Source organism: Carcharodon carcharias, chromosome 3, assembly GCF_017639515.1.
Source record: "Carcharodon carcharias isolate sCarCar2 chromosome 3, sCarCar2.pri, whole genome shotgun sequence".
Taxonomy (NCBI): Eukaryota; Metazoa; Chordata; class Chondrichthyes; order Lamniformes; family Lamnidae; genus Carcharodon; species Carcharodon carcharias.
Genome location: NC_054469.1, coordinates 27,608,568 through 27,621,967, shown reverse-complemented (window position 1 = coordinate 27,621,967; position 13,400 = coordinate 27,608,568). Strand labels below are relative to the sequence as shown.

The 13,400-nt window shown below is 54.6% G+C and overlaps 1 protein-coding gene across 9 annotated transcripts in view; it reads left to right on the top strand.

Annotated features, from left to right (window-relative positions):
- The first annotated feature begins 269 nt into the window (after positions 1 to 269).
- kmt2ca (lysine (K)-specific methyltransferase 2Ca) overlaps positions 270 to 13,400 on the top strand; it is a 471,931-nt gene continuing 458,800 nt past the window's right edge. For 2 of the 9 annotated variants that reach the window (XM_041184366.1, XM_041184360.1), the window contains exon 1: positions 301 to 768. The gene's annotated coding sequence lies outside the window, so the exon portion shown is untranslated. Of the gene's footprint in view, positions 769 to 13,400 lie in introns of all 9 variants that reach the window. The other 7 variants (XM_041184365.1, XM_041184362.1, XR_005942628.1 and 4 more) reach the window with 6 other exon arrangements.

Genomic DNA, 13,400 nt, shown 5'->3' with positions numbered 1-13,400 from the left:
CCTTTTTTTTTCCCCCACACACACACCCCCCCCTTTCCCTCCCCTCCCCCCCCCCAAAATCCAAATTTCTTCTTGTGTCTGTTGCAAAGTTTTTTTTTTATTTGGGGGAAACTAACGTCGAAAGGAGAAGAATCCTGGAAGTCTGTTTTTCTTCCTCCACCCAGTAAGTGGAGGGTTTCTTAGGTGGGGTGGGTGGGTGGGGGGGGGGTTAAAAATAAAAGTGTCTTTTGAGAGCGACGAGAGGAGAGGAAACAACAACAAAAGGCTCGACGCTTTGAGGCGGCTTTTCTTTTTCAATATATTATTATATATATATATATTTTCCTTTTTTTTTGGGACGTGGCAAGAGAAGCAAGAGAGAAGGTTTTATTTTTTTTTTGGTGGTGGGGGGAGAGTAAACATTTTGAAGGCAGAGAAGAAATAAGGAAAAGGAGAGAGAGAGAGAGAGAGAGGAAAAAAAAAACAATCCATCGAAGACTCTGGATAAATTTCTTGTGGCAGTCGATTTCTGATGAGGATTTAAAAAAAAAACTTATTTTACTGTTTTAAAATCTACACCAGCAACGACGACGACGACGACTACCAAAAAAAAAAGAATTCGAGAAAGAGCTTTTTTCGGACAGGCGAAAATCCCAAGTTCGTCAAATTATAATTTTTAAACACACACAACACACAAAAAAAAAACTCAACAAAAAAAAACCCAACCGTTTACCCCGATGACAGTTGAGGTCATGAACACAAAAACTCCGCTCTTCTAGGATTTAAAAGGTGAGTTTCTCTTTTTTTTACCCCCCTCTCCTTTTCCTCTACTCCCCCCCCCCCTCCTCCTCCTCCTCCTCCTTTTCCTCCTCCTCCCCCGAAGTTTGAATTTTTTTTGCTGTAACATAAATGTACACGTTAAATTGACGAGGTGGTTGCGTGGCTCCGGCTCCTTTCGGGCCATTGGGGAAAGGAGATGGAGGAGGGAGAGGGGTGGGGGGGGGGGTTCGGGCGCCATTGTGTAACTTGCTCAGTCATGGTTTGCAAAAGGAGGACGGATCACTTTATATATAAACATACGCTCTTTTTTTTTGCCGGGGCGGGTGGGGGGAAGAGAATGAATGCAAAAATGAGCTTGTAATAACTTAAATGCACTTCTGTCGTGCGAATGCATATCACTTTTTCTTGCAATTTTGTTTTTAAACACCATTTTGTTGACTGGAAGAGAGAAGTAAGGGGGGTGGAGTTGTTGGAAGAAAAGGGGAGAAAAACGCATACACATACACTTTTTTTTATATGTATATAGAAAGTATATATGTTTGATTATATAGATCACATGATAGACACGTCTAGAGGCAAAGCCAGGAAGCTACACTTGAGAAGCTGTCAAACTAAATTCTTTAAAACACAACTTTTTAACCCTCAAAACTGAGTCAGGTGTGGGCTGTTGATCATGTTGGAGGATTTACTGGACTTGTAAGATGGGGGTCTGATAAGTGGGGAAGCCATAAAGTCCTAATGTAGTCAAGCTGCCAACTCGAGGATGAACCACCCAGTCATGGGAGCTCCCTGTTTGTTTTTGCATGACAGCATTTTATTCAACTTTTTTTTTGCTTACATAAATTAACTAATTGTGTCTAACATTTTATGAACAAAATAAGTTTCGTACTCAAATGCACATGCTCCAATTTAAGTGAGTTTTGAAAAAGTTATGTGTTTATTTTACGAATTTGCTTTGACATTTAAGAGCTTGAGAAAGCCTGACGTTTTGTTTTGTCCTCTTGTATTGAGTGGCATCAGCCAATTTCCGCCAGGTAACTTGCAATTTCAACTTCTCCATACACTTGAGTTTAACAGTGTTTCAGTAAACAGTCATAATGTTAAATTGACAAGACTTTCTTGTGCCAGTCTCTCTTCATTTGGGAAATTACCTTGATTTTTATTTTGACCAGTCTGTTTTAAAACACTTCCAATGGCCTGGCTATATCCCTGATTAAATATTATTTATGGAGCTCTCTTGCTTTTTTAAATCACCAATGCTTCGAAAATGAGAAAAAATAGATTGATTTGGCAAAGATTACATGCCACCTTTGAATTGTCCTACCTTTGTATGCCATTTTACTATGTTTAGCTTTTTTTAAATTACAAAAGGCCCTCTTGACCAGATACACTATTGCAACAACCCAAATCATTGGATATAGAATAATCCAGTTATTGTCTTGTAAAATGATAGAATGCATATAGATTTGCAGCTTAAGGTTGAATTAATGTAATTTAAAGGCATTTTACGTATAATCTGTCCAGATACATATGAAAATTAAAACATTTTTATATATCTAAAAATTGGTCAGTTTGATATTCCAATATTGACAACATGGTAGAATAGCCAAACAAGAACACACAAAGTCTCACTCTCCTAATAATTGCAACTCAACATCATCAGTGTGGTATATTGTAGTTTTTATGGTTTCATGATGATCATAGAACAAGAATAGTGCCATGGAGAAAAGATTGTTGTAGAAGAAGGATGTGAGTGCTGTCCAAGCAATGTTGTCTGATTAGTAGAAATAAACTTTTCCTCTAATTTCTTTTTTATTCATTCATGTGATGTGGACTAGGCCAGCATTTGTATCCCTAGTTGCCCTTCAGAAGGTGGTGGTGAGCTAGCTGCCTTCTTGAACCACTGCAGTCCATGTGGTGTAGGTACCCCATAGTGCTGTTAGGGAGGGAGTTCCGGGATTTTGACCCAGTGACAGTGAAGGAACAGTGATACATTTCCAAGTCAGGATGGTGAGTGACTTGGAGGGGAACTTCTAGGTGGTGGTGTTACCATCTATCTGCTGCCCTTGTCGTTCTGGATGATAGTGCTCGTGGGTTTGGAGCGTGCTGTCTAAGGAGCCTTGGTGACTTCCTGCATCTTGTAGATGGTGTACAGTGCTGCTACTGTGTGTTGGTGGTGGAGGGAGTGAATGTTTGGGATGTGGGGCCAATCAAGTGGTCTGCTTTGTCCTGGACGGTGTCAAGCTTCTTGGATGTTGTGGGAGCTGCACTCAACCAGGCAAGTGGGGAGTATTCCATCACACTCCTGATTTGTGCCTTGTAGATGATGGACAGGATGTGAGGAAGCAGAAGGTGAGTTACTTGTCGCAGGATTCCGAACCTCTAACCTGCTCTTGTAGCCACAGTTTTTATATAGCTAGTCCAGTTCAGTTTCTGGTGAATGATAACCCCCAAGAAGTTGATAGTGGGGGATTCATTGATGGTAATGCCACTGAATGTCAAGAGGTGATGACTAGATTCTCTCTTGTTGGAGATGGTCATTGCCTGACACTTCTGTGGTGTGAATGTTGCCACTTGTCAGCCCAAGCTTGGATATTGTCCAGGTCTTGCTGCATTTGGACACAGACTGCTTCAGTATCGGAGGATTCGTGAATGGTGCTAAACATTGTGCAATTACCAGTGAACATCCCTACTGACCTTATGATGGAAGGAAGGTCATTGATGAAACAGCTGAAGATGGTTGGGCCAAGACCACTACCCTGAGGAACTCCTGCAGTGATGTCCTGGAGCTGAGATGACTGACCTTCAACAACCACAACCATCTTGCTTTGTACTAGGTATGACCCCAACCAGCAGAGAGTTTTCCCCCTGATTCCCATTGACTCCAGAGTCGCTAGGGCTTCCTGATGTCACACTCAGTCAAATGTGGCCTTGATGTCAAGTGCAGTCACTCTCACCTCACTTAATACCTTAACTGGTAATAAAGAAAACTAATGCTTTCAAGGTGGGGGAATGCTTTCTGGTACACTTGCAGTGTTTTGTGATGTGTGAGATATGCTGGACTGCAGACCCCATAGACTGAGACATCTCTCACTCTGCTATTAACTGGGGAGCAACCCTGGTCAATGATGAGTGTAGAAGAGCTGCCAGGAGCAGCACCAGGTGTAGCTTAAAATGACATGCCAATCTTGTGAATTTAAAGCACAGGACTACATACATGATAAATAGCAGAAGCAGCATGCAATAGGCAAAAGCTAAATGACCCCACCAGCCACTGATCGATCAAAGCTCTGCAGTTCACATCCAGTTGTCAGTGGTGGTGGACACCTCGAACATTCCCGTCATTAGTGCTAGTGAAGTGCAAAAGACAGGGCTGAAGCATTCGCCACCATCTTCAGCCAGTTGTGCCAAGAGTGTCATTCATCTCTGGTTCCTCCTGAAGGCCCCACCATCTCACAAGCCCGATTTCAGCCAATTTTTGATTCACTCCATGATATCAAGAAATGACTGAGTGCACTGGATTCAACAAAGTCTATGGACCCTGACAACATCCTGCTGAGAACCTGTGCTCCAGAATTAGCCATACCTCTAGCCAAGCTATGCCCATACTGTTAAAATAATGGCATCTACTTAACATTGCCTAGGTATGTCCTGTCCTCGAAAAGCAGGAAAAGTCCAATCTGGTCATTTATCATCCCATCGTCAGTGAAGTGATGGGATATGCTGTTGACTGTGATTTAGTCACCACTAACCTGCTCACCAATGCTCAGTTTGGGTTGTGTTGAGAATACTTGGCTTCAGACCTTGTTACAGTCTTGGTCAAAACATGGATCAGGGTAGAGAATTCCAGAGGTGAGGGGAGAATGACCAAGCGTGGCATCAAGGAACCCAGCAAAATTAAAGTCAGTGGGAATCGGGGATTTGTGGCGGGAAAACTGCCCATTGGCAGGATTCGAACCTAGCACAGAGGAAGATGGATGTAGTTCCTGAATCCCAATCATCTCAGCTCTGGGACAACACTGCAGAAGTTCCTCAGGGCAGTATTCTGGGCCCAACCATCTTCAGCTGCATTATCAGTTATCTTCCTGCCATCACATCAGGCAGAAATGGGGACTTTTGGTAGTGATTGCACAGTGTTTGGTACCATTCGTAACTTGTCAGATGCTGAAGCAGTCCATGGCTGCATGCATTAAGATGTGGACAACATGTAGGCTTAGGCTAATAAGTGGCAAGTAACAGTCATGCCACACAAGTGCCAAGAAATTACCATTTCCAGCAAGAGAGTGTCTCACCACCACCATCCACACCCTCACCCCCACAAACATCAGCAACGTTACCATAGCCTTACCATAGTCGAGTTCCCTACTGGCAATAAGATAAAAGCAAAATACTATGGATGCTGGAAATCTGAAATAAAAAACAAAAAAATGCTGGAAAAATCCAGCAGGTCTGGCAGCATCTGTAGAGAAACATTACTGGACCATACCATATAAATACTGTGGATACAAGACCAGGTCAGAGGTTGGGAATTCTGTGGTGAGTGACTCCTCATCAGACTGCTCAAAACCTTTCCATCATCAATAACACATAGGTCAGGAGTGTGTTGGAATACTGCCCATGCCCCTGGATGAGTACAGCTCCAACAACATTCAAGAAGCTCGACACTATTGAGGACAAAGCATCCTGCTTGACTGGCACCCCATCCATAGCCGAAAAACATTCAGCCCCAACACCATGGAGACACAGCAGCGATGTGTGTCAGTTTCAAGATGCACGGCAGCAACTCATCAAGGCTAATTCTTCAGTAAATTTCTAACCTGCGACTTTTGCCAGCTAGGAGGGCAAGGGCCGAAGGTGCATGGGAACACCACCAAGTGTGAGATCCCCTCAAAGTCACATCCCGTTTTATCACTTGGAAATATATTGCTCTTGCTTTGTTGATGGATTAAAAAACTGGAATTGTCGACATGTTGGGACTAAGTACATTTTACCACACAGACTAGCAATTTGAGAAGGAGGTTCTCATCACCACCAGCTCATGGGCAATAAATGCTAGCCTTGCTGGTGATGCCCACATCCCAGGAACAAAGTTTCAAAGGTATCACTGTTTTCTTCTTCCTGATGATTTGGCATTCAAAGCGGTTCTGAGATCATGTTCTCTGCCTGCCTCTCTGTCCCCCTCTCCCTGCCTGCCTCTCTGTCCCCCTCTCCCTGCCTGCCTCTCTGTCCCCCTCTCCCTGCCTGCCTCTCTGTCCCCCTCTCCCTGCCTGCCTCTCTGTCCCCCTCTCCCTGCCTGCCTCTCTGTCCCCCTCTCCCTGCCTGCCTCTCTGTCCCCCTCTCCCTGCCTGCCTCTCTGTCCCCCTCTCCCTGCCTGCCTCTCTGTCCCCCTCTCCCTGCCTGCCTCTCTGTCCCCCTCTCCCTGCCTGCCTCTCTGTCCCCCTCTCCCTGCCTGCCTCTCTGTCCCCCTCTCCCTGCCTGCCTCTCTGTCCCCCTCTCCCTGCCTGCCTCTCTGTCCCCCTCTCCCTGCCTGCCTCTCTGTCCCCCTCTCCCTGCCTGCCTCTCTGTCCCCCTCTCCCTGCCTGCCTCTCTGTCCCCCTCTCCCTGCCTGCCTCTCTGTCCCCCTCTCCCTGCCTGCCTCTCTGTCCCCCTCTCCCTGCCTGCCTCTCTGTCCCCCTCTCCCTGCCTGCCTCTCTGTCCCCCTCTCCCTGCCTGCCTCTCTGTCCCCCTCTCCCTGCCTGCCTCTCTGTCCCCCCTCTCCCTGCCTGCCTCTCTGTCCCCCTCTCCCTGCCTGCCTCTCTGTCCCCCTCTCCCTGCCTGCCTCTCTGTCCCCCTCTCCCTGCCTGCCTCTCTGTCCCCCTCTCCCTGCCTGCCTCTCTGTCCCCCTCTCCCTGCCTGCCTCTCTGTCCCCCTCTCCCTGCCTGCCTCTCTGTCCCCCTCTCCCTGCCTGCCTCTCTGTCCCCCTCTCCCTGCCTGCCTCTCTGTCCCCCTCTCCCTGCCTGCCTCTCTGTCCCCCTCTCCCTGCCTGCCTCTCTGTCCCCCTCTCCCTGCCTGCCTCTCTGTCCCCCTCTCCCTGCCTGCCTCTCTGTCCCCCTCTCCCTGCCTGCCTCTCTGTCCCCCTCTCCCTGCCTGCCTCTCTGTCCCCCTCTCCCTGCCTGCCTCTCTGTCCCCCTCTCCCTGCCTGCCTCTCTGTCCCCCTCTCCCTGCCTGCCTCTCTGTCCCCCTCTCCCTGCCTGCCTCTCTGTCCCCCTCTCCCTGCCTGCCTCTCTGTCCCCCTCTCCCTGCCTGCCTCTCTGTCCCCCTCTCCCTGCCTGCCTCTCTGTCCCCCTCTCCCTGCCTGCCTCTCTGTCCCCCTCTCCCTGCCTGCCTCTCTGTCCCCCTCTCCCTGCCTGCCTCTCTGTCCCCCTCTCCCTGCCTGCCTCTCTGTCCCCCTCTCCCTGCCTGCCTCTCTGTCCCCCTCTCCCTGCCTGCCTCTCTGTCCCCCTCTCCCTGCCTGCCTCTCTGTCCCCCTCTCCCTGCCTGCCTCTCCTGTCCCCTCTCCCTGCCTGCCTCTCTGTCCCCCTCTCCTCTGCCTGCCTCTCTGTCCCCCTCTCCCTGTCCTGCCCTCTCGTCCCCCCTCTGCCTGCCTCTCTGTCCCCCTCTCCCCCCTCTGCCTGCCTCTCTGTCCCCCTCTCCCCCCTCTGCCTGCCTCTCTGTCCCCCTCTCCCCCCTCTGCCTGCCTCTCTGTCCCCCTCTCCCCCCTCTGCCTGCCAGTCACTCTCACCTCACTTATTACCTTAACTGGTAATAAAGAAAACTAAACTTTCAAGGTGGGAATGCTTTCTGGTACACTTGCAGTTTTTTGATGTGTGAGATATCAGGACAGCAGACCCCATAGACTGAACATCTCTCACTCCCGCTATTAACTGGGAGCAACCCTGTCAATGATGAGTTAGAAGAGCTGCCAGAGCAGCACCAGGTGAGCTGCTTAAAATACATGCCAATCTTGTGAATTAAAAGCACAGGACTACATACATGAATAAATAGCAGAAGCAGCATGCAATAGGCAAAAGCTAAATGACCCCACCAGCCACTGATCGATCAAAGCTCTGCAGTTCACATCCAGTTGTCAGTGGTGGTGGACACCTCGAACTTCCCGTCATTAGTGCTAGTGAATGCAAAAGACAGGGCTGAAGCGTTCGCCACCATCTTCAGCCATTTGTGCCAAGAGTGTCATTCATCTCTGGTTCCTCCTGAAGGCCCCACCATCTCACAAGCCCGATTTCAGCCATTTTGATTCACTCCATGATATCAAGAAATGACTGAGTGCACTGGATTCAACAAAGTCTATGGACCCTGACAACATCCTGCTGAGAACCTGTGCTCCAGAATTAGCCATACCTCTAGCCAAGCTATGCCCATACTGTTAAAATAATGGCATCTACTTAACATTGCCTAGGTATGTCCTGTCCTCGAAAAGCAGGAAAAGTCCAATCTGGTCATTTATCATCCCATCGTCAGTGAAGTGATGGGATATGCTGTTGACTGTGATTTAGTCACCACTAACCTGCTCACCAATGCTCAGTTTGGGTTGTGTTGAGAATACTTGGCTTCAGACCTTGTTACAGTCTTGGTCAAAACATGGATCAGGGTAGAGAATTCCAGAGGTGAGGGGAGAATGACCAAGCGTGGCATCAAGGAACCCAGCAAAATTAAAGTCAGTGGGAATCGGGGATTTGTGGCGGGAAAACTGCCCATTGGCAGGATTCGAACCTAGCACAGAGGAAGATGGATGTAGTTCCTGAATCCCAATCATCTCAGCTCTGGGACAACACTGCAGAAGTTCCTCAGGGCAGTATTCTGGGCCCAACCATCTTCAGCTGCATTATCATTATCCTTCCTGCCATCACATCAGGCAGAAATGGGACTTTTGGTAGTGATTGCACAGTGTTTGGTACCATTCGTAACTTGTCAGATGCTGAGCAGTCCATGGCTGCATGCATTAAGATGTGGACAACATGTAGGCTTAGGCTAATAAGTGGCAAGTAACAGTCATGCCACACAAGTGCCAAGAAATTACCATTTCCAGCAAGAGAGTGTCTCACCACCACCATCCACCACCCTCACCCCCACAAACAGCAGCAACGTTACCATAGCCTTACCATAGTCGAGTTCCCTACTGGCAATAAGATAAAAGCAAAATACTATGGATGCTGGAAATCTGAAATAAAAAACAAAAAAATGCTGGAAAAATCAGCAGGTTCTGGCAGCATCTGTAAGAAACATTACTGGACCATACCATATAAATACTGTGGATACAAGACCAGGTCAGAGGTTGGGAATTCTGTGGTGAGTGACTCCTCATCAGACTGCTCAAAACCTTTCCATCATCAATAACACATAGGTCAGGAGTGTGTTGGAATACTGCCCATGCCCCTGGATGAGTACAGCTCCAACAACATTCAAGAAGCTCGACACTATTGAGGACAAAGCATCCTGCTTGACTGGCACCCCATCCATAGCCGAAAAACATTCAGCCCCAACACCATGGAGACACTGCAGCGATGTGTGTCAGTTTCAAGATGCACGGCAGCAACTCATCAAGGCTAATTCTTCAGTAAATTTCTAACCTGCGACTTTTGCCAGCTAGGAGGGCAAGGGGCCGAAGGTGCATGGGAACACCACCAAGTGTGAGATCCCCTCAAAGTCACATCCCGTTTTAATCACTTGGAAATATATTGCTCCTTGCTTGTTGATGGATTAAAAAACTGGAAATTGTCGACATGTTGGGACTAAGTACATTTTACCACACAGACTAGCAATTTGAGAAGGAGGGTTCTCATCACCACCACTCATGGGCAATAAATGCTAGCCTTGCTGTGATGCCCCACATCCCAGGAACAAAGTTTCAAAGGTATCACTGTTTCTTCGTCCTGATGATTTGGCATTCAAAGCGTTCTGAGATCATGTTCTCTGCCTGCCTCTCTGTCCCCCTCTCCCTGCCTGCCTTCTCTGTCGCCCCTTCTCCCTGCCTGCCTCTCTGTCCCCTCCCTGCCTGCCTCTCTGTCCCCCTCTCCCTGCCTGCCTCTCTGTCCCCCTCTCCCTGCCTGCCTCTCTGTCCCCCTCTCCCTGCCTGCCTCTCTGTCCCCCTCTCCCTGCCTGCCTCTCTGTCCCCCTCTCCCTGCCTGCCTCTCTGTCCCCCTCTCCCTGCCTGCCTCTCTGTCCCCCTCTCCCTGCCTGCCTCTCTGTCCCCCTCTCCCTGCCTGCCTCTCTGTCCCCCTCTCCCTGCCTGCCTCTCTGTCCCCCTCTCCTGCCTGCCTCTCTGTCCCCCTCTCCCTGCCTGCCTCTCTGTCCCCCTCTCCCTGCCTGCCTCTCTGTCCCCCTCTCCCTGCCTGCCTCTCTGTCCCCCTCTCCCTGCCTGCCTCTCTGTCCCCCCTCTCCCTGCCTGCCTCTCTGTCCCCCTCTCCCTGCCTGCCTCTCTGTCCCCCTCTCCTGCCTGCCTCTCTGTCCCCCTCTCCCTGCCTGCCTCTCTGTCCCCCTCTCCCTGCCTGCCTCTCTGTCCCCCTCTCCCTGCCTGCCTCTCTGTCCCCCTCTCCCTGCCTGCCTCTCTGTCCCCCTCTCCCTGCCTGCCTCTCTGTCCCCCTCTCCCTGCCTGCCTCTCTGTCCCCCTCTCCCTGCCTGCCTCTCTGTCCCCCTCTCCCTGCCTGCCTCTCTGTCCCCCTCTCCCTGCCTGCCTCTCTGTCCCCCTCTCCCTGCCTGCCTCTCTGTCCCCCTCTCCCTGCCTGCCTCTCTGTCCCCCTCTCCCTGCCTGCCTCTCTGTCCCCGCCCCTCTCTCCCCCCCTCTGCCTGCCTCTCTGTCCCCGCCCCTCTCTCCCCCCCTCTGCCTGCCTCTCTGTCCCCCGCCCCTCTCTCCCCCCCTCTGCCTGCCTCTCTGTCCCCGCCCCTCTCTCCCCCCCTCTGCCTGCCTCTCTGTCCCCGCCCCTCTCTCCCCCCCTCTGCCTGCCTCTCTGTCCCCGCCCCTCTCTTCCCCCCCTCTGCCTGCCTCTCTGTCCCCCGCCCCTCTCTCCCCCCCTCTGCCTGCCTCTCTGTCCCCGCCCCTCTCTCCCCCCCTCTGCCTGCCTCTCTGTCCCCGCCCCTCTCTCCCCCCCTCTGCCTGCCTCTCTGTCCCCGCCCCTCTCTCCCCCCCCTCTGCCTGCCTCTCTGTCCCCGCCCCTCTCTCCCCCCCTCTGCCTGCCTCTCTGTCCCCGCCCCTCTCTCCCCCCCTCTGCCTGCCTCTCTGTCCCCGCCCCTCTCTCCCCCCCTCTGCCTGCCTCTCTGTCCCCGCCCCTCTCTCCCCCCTCTGCCTGCCTCTCTGTCCCCGCCCCTCTCTCCCCCCCTCTGCCTGCCTCTCTGTCCCCGCCCCTCTCTCCCCCCCTCTGCCTGCCTCTCTGTCCCCGCCCCTCTCTCCCCCCCTCTGCCTGCCTCTCTGTCCCCGCCCCTCTCTTCCCCCCTCTGCCTGCCTCTCTGTCCCCGCCCCTCTCTCCCCCCCTCTGCCTGCCTCTCTGTCCCCGCCCCTCTCTCCCCCCCTCTGCCTGCCTCTCTGTCCCCGCCCCTCTCTTCCCCCTCTGCCTGCCTCTCTGTCCCCGCCCCTCTCTTCCCCCTCTGCCTGCCTCTCTGTCCCCGCCCCTCTCTCCCCCCCTCTGCCTGCCTCTCTGTCCCCGCCCCTCTCTCCCCCCCTCTGCCTGCCTCTCTGTCCCCGCCCCTCTCTCCCCCCCTCTGCCTGCCTCTCTGTCCCCGCCCCTCTCTCCCCCCCTCTGCCTGCCTCTCTGTCCCCGCCCCTCTCTCCCCCCCTCTGCCTGCCTCTCTGTCCCCGCCCCTCTCTCCCCCCCTCTGCCTGCCTCTCTGTCCCCGCCCCTCTCTCCCCCCCTCTGCCTGCCTCTCTGTCCCCGCCCCTCTCTCCCCCCCTCTGCCTGCCTCTCTGTCCCCGCCCCTCTCTCCCCCCCTCTGCCTGCCTCTCTGTCCCCGCCCCTCTCTCCCCCCCTCTGCCTGCCTCTCTGTCCCCGCCCCTCTCTCCCCCCCTCTGCCTGCCTCTCTGTCCCCGCCCCTCTCTCCCCCCCTCTGCCTGCCTCTCTGTCCCCGCCCCTCTCTCCCCCCCTCTGCCTGCCTCTCTGTCCCCGCCCCTCTCTCCCCCCCTCTGCCTGCCTCTCTGTCCCCGCCCCTCTCTCCCCCCCTCTGCCTGCCTCTCTGTCCCCGCCCCTCTCTCCCCCCCTCTGCCTGCCTCTCTGTCCCCGCCCCTCTCTCCCCCCCTCTGCCTGCCTCTCTGTCCCCGCCCCTCTCTCCCCCCCTCTGCCTGCCTCTCTGTCCCCGCCCCTCTCTCCCCCCCTCTGCCTGCCTCTCTGTCCCCGCCCCTCTCTCCCCCCCTCTGCCTGCCTCTCTGTCCCCGCCCCTCTCTCCCCCCCTCTGCCTGCCTCTCTGTCCCCGCCCCTCTCTCCCCCCCTCTGCCTGCCTCTCTGTCCCCGCCCCTCTCTCCCCCCCTCTGCCTGCCTCTCTGTCCCCGCCCCTCTCTCCCCCCCTCTGCCTGCCTCTCTGTCCCCGCCCCTCTCTCCCCCCCTCTGCCTGCCTCTCTGTCCCCGCCCCTCTCTCCCCCCCTCTGCCTGCCTCTCTGTCCCCGCCCCTCTCTCCCCCCCTCTGCCTGCCTCTCTGTCCCCGCCCCTCTCTCCCCCCCTCTGCCTGCCTCTCTGTCCCCGCCCCTCTCTCCCCCCCTCTGCCTGCCTCTCTGTCCCCGCCCCTCTCTCCCCCCCTCTGCCTGCCTCTCTGTCCCCGCCCCTCTCTCCCCCCCTCTGCCTGCCTCTCTGTCCCCGCCCCTCTCTCCCCCCCTCTGCCTGCCTCTCTGTCCCCGCCCCTCTCTCCCCCCCCTCTGCCTGCCTCTCTGTCCCCGCCCCTCTCTCCCCCCCTCTGCCTGCCTCTCTGTCCCCGCCCCTCTCTCCCCCCCTCTGCCTGCCTCTCTGTCCCCGCCCCTCTCTCCCCCCCTCTGCCTGCCTCTCTGTCCCCGCCCCTCTCTCCCCCCCCTCTGCCTGCCTCTCTGTCCCCGCCCCTCTCTCCCCCCCCTCTGCCTGCCTCTCTGTCCCCGCCCCTCTCTCCCCCCCCTCTGCCTGCCTCTCTGTCCCCGCCCCTCTCTCCCCCCCTCTGCCTGCCTCTCTGTCCCCGCCCCTCTCTCCCCCCCTCTGCCTGCCTCTCTGTCCCCGCCCCTCTCTCCCCCCCTCTGCCTGCCTCTCTGTCCCCGCCCCTCTCTCCCCCCCTCTGCCTGCCTCTCTGTCCCCGCCCCTCTCTCCCCCCCTCTGCCTGCCTCTCTGTCCCCGCCCCTCTCTCCCCCCCTCTGCCTGCCTCTCTGTCCCCGCCCCTCTCTCCCCCCCCTCTGCCTGCCTCTCTGTCCCCGCCCCTCTCTCCCCCCCTCTGCCTGCCTCTCTGTCCCCGCCCCTCTCTCCCCCCCTCTGCCTGCCTCTCTGTCCCCGCCCCTCTCTCCCCCCCTCTGCCTGCCTCTGTCCCCGCCCCTCTCTCCCCCCCTCTGCCTGCCTCTCTGTCCCCGCCCCTCTCTCCCCCCCCTCTGCCTGCCTCTCTGTCCCCGCCCCTCTCTCCCCCCCCTCTGCCTGCCTCTCTGTCCCCGCCCCTCTCTCCCCCCCTCTGCC